We start from the raw sequence: 20,167 nt of genomic DNA, 5'->3' as shown, positions 1-20,167 counted from the left end.
GTAAGTGCGATTATGTGTGCGTGGAAAGTGAAACAACAAGGGGAAGCAAGGGGAAAATGGGGGAAATGTGTAATCTGGTGGGTTTTTAAAAATCAATTTGTTGTTTATTGAAATACTGCTCGGCGTATTTCTGCATTGACTGAGAGTTTAGTTTCAGTGTTGGATTTATTGTGAAAGTTAGAGAAATAAGAAGGAGGGAGGTTTCTCAGAGTTACTTTGTGCCTTTATCAGCAGAAGAGTATGTTAATGCTTTGCCCCAATAATAGTTTTAAACTTTGCTCAGATATTTGTGGATATTTGTATAAAACTATCACTTGATTTAAGACTCTTCAGTTATTCTCAATATTATTCATTATGATCTGTCTTAAGAGCATCCCAAACATGTTTGGGTACAACTATTGCTTTTACTTTTCAAAGTAAACTCTGTTTTACATTAGCACCAAGCTAGTCCTTGTTCAGAATTTCTAAAAGGACATTACAGTTCCGGAATAGTTACTTAAACTTCAGGCTTCTGTAATAACCAGAGTGTCCTTATTGTCAACTGTGTGGTCTTTTTATCTGAAGTGTTAATCAGACTACTGAGTTTCGTGGACATTTTAAGATAAGTGAGACTAGGTTAGAGACTTTTTCAAAAGACATTTAAATACATAAAAGCATGAGTGTGGAAATGAAGGCTCGTTTTATGTATAAAATACTGACATTAAGAAACAGAGATGTATTGCTAATACAGCTGGGTTAAGTGAACAATATTATCAAAACACATATATCCACTGAATTTCATATTCTGTGAAAACCTGGAATATGTGCTTTCATCGACAACAAACTGTTTTTGAAATGAGAGTAACTGGCTGGCGAAATAGCATTTGAGAATTGTAATAACTATGAATAACATGGATTTAAAACAAAGGCATAAACATAATTTAAACTAAATTAAGTAATTAATAATTGCAAAGTGCTTTAACAATAAAACATCTTCAAGACAGTAAGAATAATAGTAATAATAGTAATAAAAGTGGAAAGTCTGGTAATCACTCAAAAATTAAATCAGATAACTAACATAAGTTTTTAGATAATCAGAATTTTAAAATGTAAATATTTAACTTATTTTACCTTCTAATCTATTCCTGAACCATGCAATATTGTACTGGCTACAATTTTTCCTTACTATATCTATTTTATTAGAAAATGACTTCTCTTAATATGTAGAATAGAGCTCAGAAGAAAGTTTAGAAAGTGTATTTTTTAAAGGTTTAATTCCCACTGGATAACATTCTATCCTCAAATTTCAAGAGGCAGCCCCCTTAAAGTTTCTTGTGACTATATGAGGGCACAGTTTGGTCCATTATTTTCAAATAGCAAAGGGCACATTTAAAGCATATGTTCAGAGACTAAACCATCTGCCTGCTTTATTATGAATACCACAGAATTATGAGGACTTGGAAAGGCTCCGAAACTGAACCAGAGTTCTGTACAAGATTTAAAAAAAAAATACAGCACTTTTGTTTTAAAAAGTGCTTTGTAACCACTTACTTTTGCTAAGTATTTCATTAGTTCTTCTGTGAGAGAATTGTATCATTACACCATTTTGATGTATGGGGAGTCAATGGCAAAATGTAGTTGAGTGACATGAACCTATGGCAAGTTAATGGTGATATTTTTGCTCTGATTTAACTCCCTCCATTTAAATGCCTCTTAGAGTTTTGGATTGACTTATCAATAGTGAAACTCACAGTGAACTGAGGAAACATAAAATGGTGACCGCTAGAATAAAAATGAAATCCAGCTGCTAGCTTCTGGACTGTCTACAAATGAGTTGCAAGAGACAAGTAGAGGTCAGACTAAAGAGCATATCTGTAATCCAACTGTGATGTATTCCAAGTATCAGTCAACTGTTGGTGCCCATGATGGTAGGGAGGGATTAAAAAAAACAAGGGCAACTTGGCATTATTCCTGCATGGTGCTATATTCTTTTGATATCTGAAAGGATATGAGATCCAGAAATTAATATAACAAAAATCATATTTGTGTCTCAACACAATAATAGTTCAGCCCAAAGTGGTTAGATAAGGACAAATTAAGATGAGTGTCACTGTTAAGATGTCCAGTGCCCAGTTAGAGTTCTTCTAACTTACCTGAGTTGTTACTAGGATCAGTCTGAGACTAGCTGGATCATTATCAGAAGAAATACAGAAAATAGACTAAACCCATTTTGAATAGAGGCTTTCATTGTTGAAATGACTTATCACTGTTTGTTGCTTAATGAAAATTATTTAAGAAAGTAACACTGGAGGCAGAGGACTAAAGAGTTTCATTGAAGATTTTAAGATATATACATATATATGTATGGAAGAGTCATATAAGTAAATAATTATTCATATATATTTCTGTGCATCCATTTATAATTTTAAAAATAAAAAATATAAATTACACACCTTGTTAGGCTGATTAAACCTAGGAATTGGTTGTTTCTTGTTGTTTTTTTTTTAATACAATCAGTCTAAAAGACTGAACACACAGATTTTAACACAGCTATAGTTGGCTTTCAAAACTGAAGGATGTCAAAATTAATGATCTGGTGCCAAAAATACCTATGTTCAAATTCACATGGATATTCTCATAGTAGTAATTTTAATTTTATGCCTCTCTATATTGCAGTCCTACAAATAATCAAATGAATTTATTAGCCCAAAGACTATAAAATATTTCCATTATTTCAAAAGGCTAGTTTTTATTTTATATTTTAGGTGAGTTTTATATATATATGGGCTTCCCTGATAGCTCAGTTAGTAAAGAATCTGCCTACAATGGAGGAGACCCCGGTTTGATTCCTGGGTTGGGAAGATCCCGTGGAGAAGGTAATGGCTACTCACCCCAGTATTCTGGTCTGGAGAATTCCATGGACAGAGGAGCCTGGCAGGCTGCAGTCCATAGGGTCACAAAGAGTTGGACACAACTGATCAACTTTCACACACACACATATATATAAATACGCACAGAGACACATATACTCTTTGTTTTGTTTTTCTCATATATTTCTACCATTCAGTTCCAAAAAGGGAATTCAAATGACTGAGAAAGGAAAAGATGCAAGTAATACAGTGAAATACATGAAGTAAAAGTAGATAAGAAAGGCAAAAACAAGAAAAGAAACAATAAACAAGGGCAAAGATATAGAGTCAAGAGTGAAGTTGGTACACAAACTACATTCGATGAAGTGCTATACATTTTCCTTTAAATTTGCATGCAGTCAAGTCAAAGAGAAAACCATGGCAAGTTATGCAATTTATAACACTCATAAGAATAATTTAAAAATCTCCATCATTCATTACTAAGGTTCTTGAAGAATGACAGACTCTGAATATTTAGAGAACTCAGTCCTAATGGAGCTTCCACTGAAAATAATTATAGGCTACAGAGACCTAGAGGTCAGGACAGAATCAGCAGTTACACTTTTGTGAGGCACGTGTAGAGGAATAGACTATAGTAATCTCTTTTCAATCCCAGGCGAGAAGTTTCTTGGGAGGAGGAAGGGGAAGCTCCAATTAGTGCAGTTATGTTGGCAAGACCAAGGTTTTATGGAAAATAGGGATTTCAGGAGAAATTTTAATAATTATCTCATATAAATATATGTATACATATATAGTTTAACAAAAAATCAAAAATTTAGAAGGCATCCACTTTTATAATAGCCATTAAAACACATTTTATCAAATAAACCTCTTGAATCAACTCTGCTTCCCTAAATTGTTATTGAAATGTTGCTGTACTCCTGCCATTTTTTTCCTACTTTTACTTGAAGCACACTGTCAGTCTTTGTGAAGTTTTAAAAAGAACCTTTTCTGGCTTAAATTGAATGTTTCTTGCCTTTGCGTCCTTCCTTGGTTCATTTTCAAAAGTCTTAGCAAACTACCTGGTCTTTTCATGGCAATTTTGATGGTTAAGTCACATTGAATAGGTCTGTCTTTTCTCCATATTGAAAAAGTAAAGCATAAAGTTTTTTTTTGTTTTTTTTTTTTCCACAATTCCTCTGTAGCACAATCCATAGTATGTAGTCCAAGGACCACCTGTATCAGAATTACCTAGGATGTTTGTCAAAATGAAGATCCCTGGACCCTATTCCTGAATTTCTGAATTAGAAGCTCTGAGATTAGAGTCTGAGGATCTGCAATTTAGGAAGTTACCCAGGTTAGTTACATACACTAAAGTTGGAAAACCACTCTTACAAGATTGTGACTTTAAAATTTCTAGTATATGAGTATAAAATGGTAGAATTTCCACTCTATAGTTGATGAGAGCTAATTATGTATAACACAGGCCAAAACACTAAGGCATATTAGGTGATGATGGATGGCCTTTTCGTGAGACTGGGAAGATCAAGCTTAGAAAAACATTCTGAATTTGTTTGAACCCTTCAAGTCATATCTCACCATTACAGGAAGATGTTCTTAAAATTTTTAGCTGTCATTTACTGAAAGCTACTATGTGCTAAGTCATGTGTTGCATCTGGGTAGTAGAGATACAAAGATGAAAAAGAACAACTCCATCCATTGTCTGAAAAAATGCATATTCTAGGATAATTTATTACTACTAAGATATTATCTTCTCTGTGCTAGGATAAGTATGAATTGCACATAATATTCTCTTGAGTAAAACTGAAGATTCCCATTGTATTATATCAGTATGAATTTATACTTGATAGAAATTTTATATAATAAACCCTGGTACAACTTGGAAGCTGCAAAATGCAAGAAACCATTGTCGGTTCCTCCTTCTTCCCCTCAGCAATAGACTGCATCCCCCAGTACTGAAATGGGAGGTGTTGTGGGGACCTACTAATTCCATCTTTGTCCTCTATCAGTGATTTGATACTGGGATTCCTTTTGAGAGGAGGAAAGGGATATGTAAGTAAATGCATCTGACGTTATGAAGACTTGTATGTCCTTTTCTACTGCCTCATCTAAGGCCTCAGCTGACCTGTAGGAAATGCTGGAGCCTAGCCTCCCTTGTTGGCAGGTAGGGCAAAATATGGAGGAACTTGAGTGATCCTGCCTAGTACCCTGCTCCAAAGTGTCATTAGTACCAGGAATTGGTATCAACAGGCTAAAAGAGACATTTTATGCATAAAGGAATCTGGTAGCTGGTCTGAGGAACAGGATAGAACTTGCAGTTTCATTGATGATTCATGTTTTCCTGGAAAAGTACTGGAGACACTCTCCCCTCTTATTATTTCCAGAACAATATGAGAAATATTGTGAGACCTTCCATATCTTTTTTCTTTTCCTTCCCTTTTCTTCAACATATATTTGCTATGTATTTAGTGCCATGCTTTCTTTTAGGAACTTTAGGGATAGAATGATGAATAAAGTTTCTACTTTTCGGAAATCTATATTAGGGTATATAATGTATTAGGGTTAGAAGGGGAATAAAATTACTAAATGTAAAATGTAGAGTAATGCAAGTATAATATGATTCATTTTAAGAACATTGCTTGCTGCACCCTCCATGACATATATATATATATATATATATATATATATATATATATATATACATGTATCTGTGTGTGTGCATGTGTGTATAAATACCTATTTCTTGATGCATTTATAGACTTCACTGGAGAACAGACTAGTCAATCCAGGACTCTGCTTATTGTGGGAAGCTTTTTTTCATAGGGACCTGCACAAAATGTAAGGGGAAAAACAAGCACACTACAAGGATCAATATGTGTGCACGGTCAAATGCAAGACCGTTCTTTTCCATCTTTTTGCTTACTTGTGTGTATGTTTCCTGGGTTTTGTTTTTGTTGTTTAAGATCTAAATGCTAGGCACTTCAGACACCCTGGGGTCTAAGAGTTAGGGTCAATCTTCAAATAAACAAAGTAAAGATGACAAACGACTAATAATAGTATGTGCCTTGATAAGGGTCTATGAGGGATGCAGTACTGTCCTAGAAGAGATCAGAGCATAGGCAACAGGAAAGGTTTCCCAGAGGGATTCAGGTTTTAACTTAGACTAACAATACAACAGTAAAACAAAACAAAAATATTTTTTAAAGTAAACTAATTTTCACCTGATCACAAAGGTATGACCCCAGTGTGTCACCTAATATGTATCCATGATGAAAATATTCTAGACAATAAGACAACCTATATTTTTTTTTAAAAAAAGGGAGTATTGGAAATCATTGGTTAACTCAGCACTTGAGAGAAACCATTGTTAACGTTCATATGAAACTTTTTGAATGCGTATTATGTTCCAGAGTTATGCCAGCCAGCCACGGTCTTCTCAGAAGGGAACATTTTAATTAGCAGGCAATATGAATAGAAGCAACTCAAACTTTAACTCCTGTTGGCTGTCTTCATATTTGGTATTACAAACCAGCTGGGTCCCACCTGGAGTTAGCATAGCTTGGAGAGCATATATGAGTGTTCTCCGGAACAAACATGGCACCTGCTGCCGCCCTCACCTAGAGAGGTGTGAAAGTCAGGTTCGTTGACTGCTTCTTCTCAGCCTGTGTGACCTTGGGCGAGTTATTTGGCCTCTCTGTGTCTTGGTGTCCTTCTCTGTCAAATTGGATTACTAACAGTATATACCTCACAAGATACTTTGAGAAATGAATAAGATAATGCATATAAAGTGCGAATCACAGCTCTTGGCACCTAGTGTAGTATTCAGTAAGTGCTGTCATTAATATGATGCTGACTACTATTACTATTACAGTTATTTTCATTGCCAAGGAAACTTGCTGAAAACAGATTTTGTCCAGTGCATCTGCATTGTCACTACTGACAAAACAACTCAAAACACACTTCTTACTGAGGGTGGGACAGAGATATCATCTTTGCCACACACATTAAGAATCTGAATATATAGCTGAAATTATAATATAATTCAGGAGATAAAATGACATTATGCAGACTAATTTTCTGTTTCTAGATAGAAATGATGTTTAAATCTGCCTTAAATGCCCTTCCTGTTACAGGTTTTGTTTCAACAATCTGTGGCTAACTAGGTTTGTTTAATTAAAGAAACTTTAAATCCAAAGCCCTAATGTTTTTCACATAGTACTGTATTTTTTATACCATCAGTGACTGAAAAAGATTAGAAACATAATTTGACCTAATGAGGCATCTTCAGGAAGGAGAGACTTCTACATTGTCAAGATCTGTATTTTAACATGATAGTGAACAAAAATATCTAGCCTAACAGTGCCACATGTTAGGTGCTTAAATACATATTTTGAATTGACTTACAATTTGCAAGAAAAAGCACATGAACATCAGTGTAGATGTTCTATAGAAGTGAAAATGATTTTAAGAGAAAGATTGCACAGTAGAAAAACAATATATTAGAAAAATTCATTTGTGTGGAATCTTGACAACATATTATGTTAACTTTATAAAATAGTAGGCTTGCCTCAGTATGAAAGGCAGAAATGTACAGTGAAAAGAATGTAGACTTTGTAGTTGCACAGCCATGTATTCGGTTATTCCCTCCACTATTTGCATATTATATAATCATGGATACATTATTTCTTGTGGCTAAGTCCTTAAACAGAAAATGGGGCAATAATGGCCTCATTGCATGGTAAGTTTGTGTAGTGCCTAGAAGAGTTCTTCGAGCATGATAGATAAATTATATCTATTGACAATGGCAATAACAATAAGATAGAAAAACCCTGTGTACAATAAATATAAGCCTATTATGTGTAGAATATATATATATATGATTCATATGAATTGGTATATACATTCCAATATAATAAATACTAATACCTGAAATTGCCTTGCTTAATATTTGGCATACCATCAAAGTGCTACATGTAAATTTTACCTATTTAAATGCTATTATGAAAAGGTCTGCCGTATTTATTTTAGTTAAATGAAGATAAAATTAAAAAATCTAAAACCAACTCTATCTTTTGAAGAATGACAATAAAAGCAAAAGCCACCAAAAGATCTGTTACTAACAGTCAAATAATTTGAACTTAATGCAAATAAAGAGCAGGGAAAATACTCCATTTCAAATGATAGAAAAAGTGAATTAACTTGAGAGACTCTTAGGTGACCCCTAATCTGGATAGTATTAATTGGAAGCATTTTAAAGATCATAGGGCTATTATTTCTAGTTTCTGTGGTAGCTACATATGGAAAATGGCTGCAGATATTCACAATACAAAAATAGTTCATTGCTAAATTCGAAATTCTGTTAATGTCACAAACAGTGGGATGTGAAACACAAATGAATTGTGCTGACAGTTGAGTCCCAAGCTGCCTATTTTTTTTTCCCTCAGAGCTGCCCATATTTGGCTTTATATTTTCTCCAGTCCTAATTTAACCCATCAATATTTGTATTTTCTGAAGCTAGCACCACCTTGGAGCAGACCACTTTTAAGGATTTTATTCCTAAATGCGTCTGGTTCCTAGGAATTTTGCTCTTACTGCTTTTCTTCCTACTGATAGGTATTCTTGAATCTTTCTTTACCTCTCACCTTAGAGTTTCAATCACTTTTTAACCTACAGGCTTCTTCTCTCTGGAGTAACATGTCTTTCTATTTTTCTTCATCTGCTGGACACATTTCTTCTCCGTGTTGCTTTGACTTCCTGTCATCCTGATAACCTACATTCATTTCCTGCTATAGTTTTTTTTTTTAATTTGTTTTTCTAAATGTCACTCTTATCCTGTTTGGTGGAAGATCTTTATGATCCTAGATTTGGGGAACAAAACTAGATACACTATTTTATGAACTGAATAAAGCTCCCTTTTAAATACAGCAATTTGATATAGCCATAAGCTAGCTTGACTTTGGGAAAATGTCATTTTAAAATATCTCTAAAATGCATTGTCAAAATGACCAAGTTATTTTGGCTTAATGGATTTTGTAGCTTGGACACCAAACCTACCTCACAGAGCAACCGTCCAGGTGAAATATATTTTATCTGCATTTTACTACAGACAGTGATTTGGCTACCATTTATTGAGTGACCTCTCTGCACCAAGAATTTTACATAAAATTCTTAAAACAGTCCTGTGATATAGCTACCATTATCTTCACTTAATAGATTAGAAAACTTTGACCTAGAGAGGTTAAATAACTTGTTAAGGGGTGGAAATGGGATACACACCCAAGGTTCTAAGACGCCAAAACTCATCTTTCCTCCTTTACCACATTCTTGTGCCTGGTTATGTATTTATATTTTGGTAATGGGAAAGAAGTTTGTAGTATAATTTAATTGGGGGCATAGCCAATTTCCTCAAAGCAAACAAAGTAACGATGAGATTTCACTGTTATCCTTTCTATAGAAATATGAGCCTCAGGTTGTGGAGTCACTAGATCTGCAGAAGGCTGAAGCTCATGAATGTAGGTAACTTCTTTACTGCTCCCTTTGGTTTCAAGAGACAGGTTATTACTAGTTCTGAATAAACTGGAGCTTAAAATGGGTGGTTCATAGACCAGGGATTTCAGGTTTCCCCTCAAAAGTCTCCGGTGACTTCTCCTAGTTATTTTCTCCAAAATTGAACTCTGATGATTTTTCTCAGCAAATGTATTCTGTGATCTTTTCTCCCACCAAATTTCCGAAGAATTGTTGTTAGTAGTACTTGTATTAGTACCTTTATAAAGTAAACACGCAATGCAGTTTTAATACATTCATCATCTATATGTTTATCTTATGAGGCACTAATACTATTTTGCTTTTATATAGCACTTCATGGTTTACAGTTTGGAAAATACATACCAAAGAGATAGCATTTAGGAGGACATTGCCCTTTCCTTGGGCTCACTTCAGATGGGGATATACAATGTAGCTGGAGTTTGGACATGCAGTAAAGCAGTGGCAGGACTACCCTCCTGCCGAGATTGAGAATCGTTACTTTCCAGATTAATACTTGGTATTTGCCCTGTGCAGTTGGACCATTCAGTTTGCCCATTTGCAATCCAAATCCTAAGACCTTGCTTTGAGCAAGGACTTGAATGTTAGTGTAGATAGGCCTAATTTATCTCTTTGCCACAACCACTTAACTTCATTTGGGTCAAAACCTCCAAGAGGAACTCTGGAAATTTCACTAGCATTTAGAGTGAAATTTTAGCTTAAAAAAAGAAAAGAAAAGAAAAACAGTAACAAGAGCCCTGGAACCATCTTTCTTCAATATTCCCCAGAGAAGAAAAATATAAAAACCTTATTGTATGATGCTAAGTTTTGGTTTACACATCATGAGTGCTCTTCTTAGCTTGCAAACTCACCCTTCCTCTACTCCCAATGAATGTTCAGTTTCCTTCTCGAATTCTGGCTATTGCCAATTTTGATATATGTCTTCACTATTATTTAATACTCTAAATTTAAAATAGATGTTTCATTCTTACTGTTTTTGAAGATTCAGGAGGCTTTATTTATCTAAAATTACTGTAAAACTCAGCCCCAAATCCTGTTTTTTAAACAAATAAATATTGCCATTTTTTACAAGTCTGAATACCATAGGCTATTTTTACCCTTTTTCTTTATCCCATAGTTCAGCTTTTATTCTTCTCTGTACAGCATACAGTCCAAGAAATATAAGTGAAAATGAACAATTCCAGAAGGTTAGCATAGGAAAATTTCCTATTCTTAGTTGTATTCAAAATGTTGTTTCTAACCTATCATTTTCAGCAATGTATTATAATATTACATAAATATTAAGATATATTCCCAGATATTTGTTATCAAAAATATGGAGGAAAATTCCACACATAAATGTCCCAACTCCTTGCCCTACCCCAGATGAATTTTGGACATGAGAAAGTTTCTTTCCAACAGTGGGATGTCATGTTGTGCTTGATGAATTTTAACATTTGCATCCCTTGGTGCTCATATTTGTGAAGAATATTAAAGACTTATGACTTCTTTTTCCTTTTAGCTGCACATGGCTCAATCTAATAAATTTTAAATACAGAATCAATATGGTTATAATCCCAATCATACCACATTTAAAAAGCAATGTTCTAGACTGTGTTTCTCTGCCAGCATGACTCCACAAAGAAAGCAAAACCAAACAAAACTTTCCTTAAAACAGAGTAAAATGTGACTTGCAAAAACTGTTTTAAAAAGTGGTTTCAACAGTGAAGAACAACCAATTTCGCAAACACCATGGTAGCCGTTTCAAGCTGTAGAGTGGACAGTATACAGGAAAAATCAATAAAGGGAAAAAAATCTCTGTCACATATGAAACCTAAAAATAACATTAAAGACCAGTTCCCTCTCTATTCATCTATTATTGCATTCCACTAAAATGTGCTGGGAAAAAAAAAAAAATCAGCCAACTTCTACTAAAATGAAGTGTCCAGGCAAGCAAGTCTGTAAATAATTAAAAGAATAGATTAGAAGAGAGGAAATGGTCTGGGAAGAGTGAGGATGAGGAAGAGATCAAGCACTTAAAATGTTGAATGTACCAGAACCAGAAAACAGGGAGAGGAAGAACTTGTTCTTCAAAAGAAGATACTTTCCATCCTTCATAGCAACACAGACTTGATAGTCTGATAATAGAAGCCCTTTGGGTAGGACCAGTGGGAAGAACACAGTCTTCACAAAGCCTTCACTAAATGTTCAATTGCCCAGTGCAATCTGATCGACATGTCCTTATTTCTAGAATTGAGTAAAACAAATCAACATGAACAACATATGGTTTAATAGTTAACTTTTAGAACAAGGGACAGGGAGATGCTTTTATGCCCAGGCCCAGTGTTCATTTATTACTAAAGTCTGTTCTGAGACCATTTGCAGCTTTCCAGAGAGTCTGACTTTGGCTTAATTAACGCTTTGTTCTGTAGTCTCCATTAATACTTGTGAATCTTTGTGATAAAACATCTTCTAGAATCCAAAGTATTAGTATTAATATCATTATTAATATTATTATTATTCCTTTCTTATGTTGGTAATTCTCTCTCCATTTTCTTATTCCAGAAATAAGTGCAAATTTTTTGAATACACAGTGTTTCTCTGAAAAAGTTTGTGTTTTCTTCCAAGTTGGAAATTTGTGATATTTGAAATACCTGGATTTTTTTAATGACCAGAGACAGAAAAGATCCTAGAGACAGAAAGGTCTGCAAAGAAAGAGGACAAAGGAAGGGAAAGAATTGTGTATTTAGGCTGATTCAATCTTCAGGGCTCTATTATTTGGCTAGTGGTCTTTTTATTAAGATATCTGCTATCTCAGAATTCTAATCAGACTTTCCCTCTGTAACTAAGAGACTCTCCAACTTTTAGCATTTCCTTAGCTCCTCAAGAGTAACCACGGACTAGGGTTTGGTATACCTTAATGAATGGGCATTGGGTTATGAACAAGTACTAAGGGAAAAAATAACAAGAAAATTGAAGGCAAATATGCAACTGTTGGAAGTACCTGGTATGGAATTTCTGTTAGCAATATAGCTAAGGTAAACAGTAACAATAATAACAATTAAAAAAAAAAAACCATTCTTCTCACTCCCCTCTCCCTGTTTTCATTTAAAAACAACTACCATCATAAAAATAGCCCAGGAAAGAGAAAGAACTCATGTCTGTATTTTTGGTGTATGATCACATATCTCTATTGTAGTTCCACAGAGGCCACACATTAACAGAGTTATTCGTCCCTGATGTTTCTCAGAGATCATCTTTGTGTATGTCTCCATAGCTGTTATGATAGTGTTACTATTTACTCTTCTTCATTTTCTCCTTTTATTTGGGCTCTTTTTTTTTTTTCTTGTGAAAGAGGCTCTTTCTCTAGCCTCTTTAAACATGTTCACCATTTCACTAGGACAGATGGGTCCTTCTATATGATGCCTTTTAAAGTGATAAGATAGTAGGAATAGATTTCGAACAATATTTTACCAGCACTGTTGAAAAATTAGCAACTGTATATTCTATATACACACACAGACGCTGCATAAAATGCAAATTCTATTCATGTCTGATCTCTTCTGCATTTATATAGTGACTATTGCTGTAGCATCTAAGCACTTTATGCTATTTCCTCTTATTATTATTTACCACCTGATCATTTCAAAGTGCTTTTTACAATCAGAGAATTTCATTAACAACCCATTCCCTTGCTCTTTGTTTTTCTGCACCCTTGCATGTAAAGCTATCAAGCATCTTAGTAGCTATATCAGATAAATTACAGTGAAAAGATAGAATGCTGCTGACAGGGGGATAGAGGAAAAAAAAAACATTCCAAAACATCTTCTGAAATCCCTTTTGTGTTTTATACCATCCAAACAATAATATTGTAGAAGTTATATATATATATATATATATATATATGTTTGAGTGAACATATATATATATATATATATATATGTTTGAGTGAAAACTCAACCAGTAGATACTTTCATTTCTCATGGTTTCCACCATTGCAATAATCAGAAATGTGACATGACCAAGGGGAGTACTTGTCTGCAGTTCACACATACAGAAGTCTGGGCACTTGAACCTTCTCACTGTAGAAAGCTTGTGATTTCTTATTGCTTCTTGAGCTGCCTTTAGCCCAGAATTATAGAAGTCAATCCATTTTAAAATCCAAAAAGCTACTGTTATACTTTTTTAAGCTGAGAGATAGAGACTTGTTTATAAAAAGGTTCATTGTGATTATAGATGAAAGTGCGTGGTTGGTACTTTAACAGTTTGATTGAATTAAAATCAAGTTCATTCTGGGGTTTCCTTCTCAGCTTTACTCCTTGCTTTCTCTTTGACTCTAAGCTAATTGCATAACCTCTGGTTGACTTGTGCCTCATCTACACATTCAAAGTGAAATTCAGAAATGAGGTTATTAATCTAACTAATGTACACTGTAATATTATTTCTCTGTTTCTGCTAGAGAATTTGAGATTTCTGACTTAAGCAGATAGCAATAAAAACTAACACAATATCCTTTTGTTCTTAGAGAACAACCCTATGAAGTAGATGGGCTTGCCAGGTGGTGCTAATGGTAAATAACCCACCTGCCAATGCAGGAGATGTAAGAGATGCAGGTTGATCCTTGAGTGAAAAGATTCCCTGGAGGAGGGCATGGCAGCCCACTGCAGTATTCTTGCCTGGAGAATCCCATGGATAGAGGAGCCTAGAGGGCTACAGTCCATAGAATCGCAAAGAGTTGGACATGACTAAAGCAACTTAGCGCACACACACACACAGATGAAGTAGACACATCCGAATCACCTGGAAATTATCTGAATCACATGGACCGCTTGTTAAAAATGCAAACTGCTAGGCCCTACTTTCAGGGTTTCTGATTCTGAGTCTAGCGGTAGGGACTGATAATTTGCATTTCTAACAAGTTCCCAAGTGATGCTGGTGGGGACCACACTTTTAAAAGCACTTCACTAAGGGAGATGTAGCTTCAGTACAGAAAAGGAAACTGATGTAGCCTCAACTCATGGCAGTAAAGTGGCAGAGTACAGACAGAAACCTGACTTTTGACTTGAAATCTCACTTGGTTACAACATACATTTCCTCTTTACTTCTACTACTTCTTTGTTTGGAATGGCTTTTGGTTGCAATGAATCCTGTATGAAATAGCATTGTAAGGGAATATTCGCCATTGGATTTTCCCCTTGGGTCTAGTAGCTACTCATTAGATTTGTGAAAGAAAAGAAGGAGGACTTTCCAAATTTTATTGATTAGCTTTGGTATGAAGGGCTTTTAAGGCCAGCTTTATATTTCCCTTTTGGAGATGAGAGTGATAAATGAGGGTCTTTGTGTTCACTCATCATAGCCTGTAAATAGATATGAATGGGTGTCTCTTTGATTGGACTTGTGACCATATTCTGCTATAACAATGCTTTTTAAAAACTTTCACATATATATTACTTTTCCAATAGTCTTGATGAAGGAACATAGCAAGGAATATGTAGTGGGGCTAGGGAAAAGCAACTACAAAGAGACTGAGCATGGTGCAGTGGTTTGCAATCCAGGCTGCATATTATAATCACCCAGGAGAGCTTGGAAATGAACACACGTATTTGCATCCCATGCACAAGAAATTCTGGTTAGTTGTTCTGAGGATAGGGACTGAGTATCGATTTTACTTCCCAGTTGATTCTAGTGTGCAGTCTGGGTTAAGAACTATTGGCCTTGTGGTGAAGAGCCTGGATTTTGAAATCAGACAGATCTTAGTTCATATACTGGCTCTTCTATTTAGTTACTGTGCAACTTAAATAAGTTACTTATTCTCTGTCAGCTTTAGCTTTCTCACCAGTATAATGCAAATTATAATAGTTGCCTTGTCAGATATTTGTGAGAGTTAAATGAGATGATGCATTTAAATATTTGACATAGTTCTAGGCTTGTGGTACAAGTATATTATATGTTTACTGCTTTTATTATATTTCACTTTGGCTTCCTTATTGATAAAGTGAGGAGGCACTTTAGTATGAAAGAAAATGCAGATATCTTGGGATTCTCTGTGGATACTTGGTTGTCACCTTATCCACGGTATCCTGCTCAGTTCCATCTTGCCTTTTCACTTCCTAAACATGCATATTTTGTTAGGCACTGTCTTTGAAAGACATAGTTTACCAAATATTTGGTATATTTACAACTATATTTACTACTCTGTCCTTGTTTTCCATCAAGATTGAGAACTTGATGAACAAATTGAGATGAACTTGATGAGAACTTGATAGAAAAAATTCACTGAAATTCCCATATAGGATATTGGAAGTGTGGTGCATGGTTGACATATAAATTTTTAAAAAAATGGCAAAGCTTTATAAACCTACAAAATTAATATGGCCCTACAGTTGATTGCTATTTTTCTGCCATCACTCACTCTCAGAGTTCATTCATTGGTAGCTTTCATCTCAGAGAAAGAAGGGTACACAGATCCCACTGCTTGAAGATTGTGCCATCTTGTTGGTTGTGGTGATTTAGTTGCTAAGTAATGTCTGACTGTTGCGACCCCATAGGCTTAGCCCTCCAGGCTCCTCTGTCTTGGGATATTCCAGACAAGAATACTGGAGTGGGTTGCCATTTCCTTCTCGAGGGGATCTTCCCAACCCAGGGATGGAACCTGAGTCTCCTGTCTCCTGCACTGCAGGTAGTCTCCTGCATTGCAGGTGGATTCTTTACCGACTCAGCCACCAGGGAGGTCCCTATGCCACCTTGTTAATTACCTTTCTTTTCCTGGATTTCCTCCTGTAAGTCTTAAAGAAGCTTTAGTACACAAATGAGTAGTAAGAATTTCTGAGAGTAATCATGGTTCTCTTAAGCAATTTTTGCTTATCTCTACCTGTGTTTTCTAGGTTATGTTTTGTATCTCCAGTTTTAAAAATTAGATCCTTGTATCTCTCTTCAAGTATATAAATTATGTTTTTGGATAGACAGAGAGGAATTATTTGACTGTCCAATGAAAGTACAGATGGTTCCATTTTCCTTGACTCATCTCACAGCACACATTAGTCAGGTCACATGCCTATTTGGGAATTTTTGTAGCACTAGGTCACTTGCTTAGCTTTAGGGCAAATAAAAGACTATTTGCCTGGCTTTTAAGTTTGTGGATCTTACACTGTGCCTGGCATGGAGATAGGAAGGACATTTTTTTTCCATTAAGCTTTTTCACTGTGTTTTGAAAGGAAAAGTTGAAACAGAGTCCCTACTGAGATTTTAACATGTTCCATGGTGGTAACCATAGGAAATAGGGAAACAGAAAATTTTTGGACAGAAGGAAGCCAAGGAGTCCATCTCAGCCTGTCCTCAACTCTCAGATACCAGTTGGACTCTACAGTATTATTTTTATCTAGGTGTACATCCATTGCTTTGTGTTTCTATAGCTTGCCATCTGATAGAAGGGAAACGTTGCTACCAATCATCACTAAAAAGGTTGCTCTCGAAACTGTACTTAGATCCCTCTTCTGGACAAATCAATGGAAACATTCATTTAGATTTTAATAATGCTAAATCATGGAAGGCTTTTATTTGGAAAAATAAATTTTGATGTTTAAAGAAATTCTCATAGGGTGTTACAATAGAGCCTATGTAAACTTCAGTTTTAGAGAGCAGTACTTGTTTCACACAAAGATATATAAACACAGAATAATGAAATTTTTCTTCATTATACTCAGGGTGCTTAAATTCATACAAGGAGGCACCTTCCTCCATGTTTACATACCCACCACCTACTCTTCTCTTCCTCTGGCTGCCCCCCTGCCCTAACCTCTGGGGATCAAAAATACTGAAATCAAACCCACCTCGCATTTCTGAAAGGTTTTCTAATGCTATTTAAGTGAAGTGTTTAATAAATAGGTCTACTGGCACTCTTCTCTAAAAACTTAAATATGAAGATTTTTAAGGGGGGAAGGCATATTTTTGAAATAATCCAATCTGATAGAACCCTACTGAGAATTCACCAGTTTGTTAATTTTATACCTATGGTAGTACCTCCTAGTTGCTTTCATTATATGGCAATTGTTATGAATGAGTTTCTAAACTTCACTTTCCATGGTTACATTCAAATAGAATAGCTAACCAAGTAGTCGGAGAAGGCAATGGCACCCCACTCCAGTACTCTTGCCTGGAAAATCCCATGGACAGAGGAGCCTGGTGGGTTACAGTCCATGGGGTCGCTAACAGTCGAACACGACTGAGCGAATTCACTTTCACTTTCACTTTTCACTTCCATGCATTGGAGAAGGAAATGGAAACCCACTCCAGTGTTCTTGCCTGGAAAATCCCAGGGATGGGGGAGCCTGGTAGGCTGCCATCTATGGGGTTGCACAGAGTCGGACATGACTAAAGCGACATAGCAACAGCAGCAACCAAGTAGTAATCATGGCTATTAGCAATTTTTTGATACATATTCAACATGACAGCAGTTATTTTTTCTTTCTCATATCTAGAGTAGTCAGTTAGTCAGTTGCAGTCAGTTCAGTTGCTCAGTCGTGTCTGACTCTTTGCGACCCCATGGACTGCAGCACTCCAGGCTTCCCTGTCCATCACTAGCTCCCGGAGCTTACTCAAACTCATGTCCATTGAGTCAGTGATGCCATCCAACCATCTTATCCTCTGTCATCCCCTTCTCCTCCTGCCTTCAATCTTTCCCAGCATCAGGGTCTTTTCCAATGAGTCAGCTCTTCACATCAGGTGGACAAAGTATTGGAGTTTCAGCTTCAGCATCAATTCTTCCAGTGAATATTCAGGACTGATTTCCTTTAGTACCATTGACAATAGTACCAAACCTTAAAATGAATTATGAAAATTCAAAATGATAAACTTTTTTAAAATGTATCTATTACCAGGTCAGAAATAGTACCTCACAAGAATGGCACCTTAGCATCATTATTATTGCCATTTTAAACTGGACCACCCAGAATGCATAATCCTATACCAACACAGTAAAATTGGGTCATCCATTTCTGAAAGATAAATATCAGGTACATTCTAGTATAGATGAAAATATCTCAAAGATACAGACCCCATAAAATGGGCATATTCCTTAAAGTCTGGGAAAGGTTTGCTCAGGAGAAAGGTTGAAAGGCAATGTGGTATAATGTTTGAATACCTATGCTCTCGTTCATACTTTGCCACTTAATGAGTCAGTCTTAAAGGATTTAACCTCCTGGTGCATTGGTTTTCTCATCTACCACAAAATTGACCTCCTATATTTTAATAATGATCAAAATAGTTAGTGTCATAAAATTATTTTGAAATATTCAGTGTATAGTCTGTTAATCATCAAGTTTTAAGTAGGGATTGGGACCAACTATTGGGGAGAAGATCCTCTGTTCCAGATGTTGGAGACTAATTGAATGATGTCAAAGACTGGAAGTCTGCACAGGTTGACAACAAAGGCAGAGCCAGAAATAAGGGGTTGGCTTAAGTAGGGCAGTCACAGGGTAGACTGTGGTTTTGAAATTAATAGAAGAAATTTGAGACACTGGAATCTTTGAGGAAGCATATTGCTTGATCAAATGTTATCTCTTGTGAGTCTCTAATGTTCAACACAAATAATGAATTGGAAGAGCATGTCTAACAGTGAGGAGCCCTGGTGACATACAGGGGTTTGCCCTAAGACTATTCTCAAACTTAAATCTACCTCAAGAGCTGGCTTCAAGTGCAGATTCGAGAGCCACATCCCTACAGATTCTGATTCCACTGTAATTTTTGGCAAGCCTGTGATTCTTCTTTGAGATCAGCCTTGGTGATCTGGTTGCTGATGTCCTTGAGACCACACTCTGAATTTTCTGTCACAACCATTCAGTGCCTTAGCCTTCACATTGTGTAGTTTCTGGTTATGGGCAGAACTGAAGGGGTTATTTAATGCTCCATAAAGCCCTACAGACAGAGCTTTTTATTTGTGTCAATGGAAATTCCATATCTTTGAAATTTTCTGTTTGTTCCTATTAAATTTGCATGTTTTAGCATTTAGGAAAGAATACAAATAGATCTGTTTGGTCAGAATTTTTACTTAATTTGCACTTTAGCATCTATCAAAATAGGGAGTCTTTCACAAATTTTGGTATTTTTTTGTCCTCTTCCTATGCTTGTGCCCAGCTGTCTTCACAAAACTAAAATGAATTTTAAGACATAAATGAACAATTCCATTCAATATATTTATCCTACATTGTCATATGAGGCACTGGTGCCATCTGATCTAACCTCTCCAAAATCCTTGAGTCCACAGGGTAAGCAAGAAATATCCACATTACTAAGAAATTTTTGTCATATGAAAGAAAATCTCTCCATCTTATTTCACATATTCAATTCCCTTGTCATTTTACATTATAAATAAATAACAAACCAATTTGGCACATGCCCACCGATTAAAAATAAAAGTTGTCAGAGTGAGAGGGAAAAGACAAAAATATGAATTATTAATTATAATATTAAGCAGCACAAAAAAGCAAAATATAAAATGATATCACTGAAAAAGACATTTTATCAAAATGAAAATGAGACAATGATATAATCTTTATCATATACTTTGCATCGTTGTCATTTTTAGCCAAAAATATATTTACTGTATCTAGTGCATTTATATAAAATTTGATAAAAAGATACTTTAATTGTGGTAAAATAAAGAAGTTATTTATAAAACAGCATGAAAAGAAAAACTTGATTTAAAGTTATAGATTAAATTATGTTATTGACCTGGTGATGATATTCACTATTATATTACTTTCCAATTGTCCACTACTGGAAAATGCAAAAACACTAAA

At 35.4% G+C, this 20,167-nt stretch overlaps 1 protein-coding gene across 40 annotated transcripts in view; it reads left to right on the top strand.

Moving 5' to 3' along the window:
• The window catches only part of ZBTB20 (zinc finger and BTB domain containing 20), an 863,676-nt gene that overhangs the window by 390,039 nt on the left and 453,470 nt on the right, over window positions 1–20,167 (top strand). The window contains exon 2 of one of the 40 annotated variants that reach the window (XM_070793859.1): window positions 9,304–9,361. The exons of 38 other annotated variants lie outside the window; for them this stretch is intronic. The gene's annotated coding sequence lies outside the window, so the exon portion shown is untranslated. Of the gene's footprint in view, window positions 1–9,303; window positions 9,362–20,167 lie in introns of those variants that run through there. One more of the 40 variants, XM_070793933.1, reaches the window with a different exon arrangement.

This window comes from Bos indicus, chromosome 1 (assembly GCF_029378745.1).
Source record: "Bos indicus isolate NIAB-ARS_2022 breed Sahiwal x Tharparkar chromosome 1, NIAB-ARS_B.indTharparkar_mat_pri_1.0, whole genome shotgun sequence".
In the NCBI taxonomy this organism is placed as follows: domain Eukaryota; kingdom Metazoa; phylum Chordata; class Mammalia; order Artiodactyla; family Bovidae; genus Bos; species Bos indicus.
This window is presented reverse-complemented; position numbering and strand designations above follow the sequence as displayed.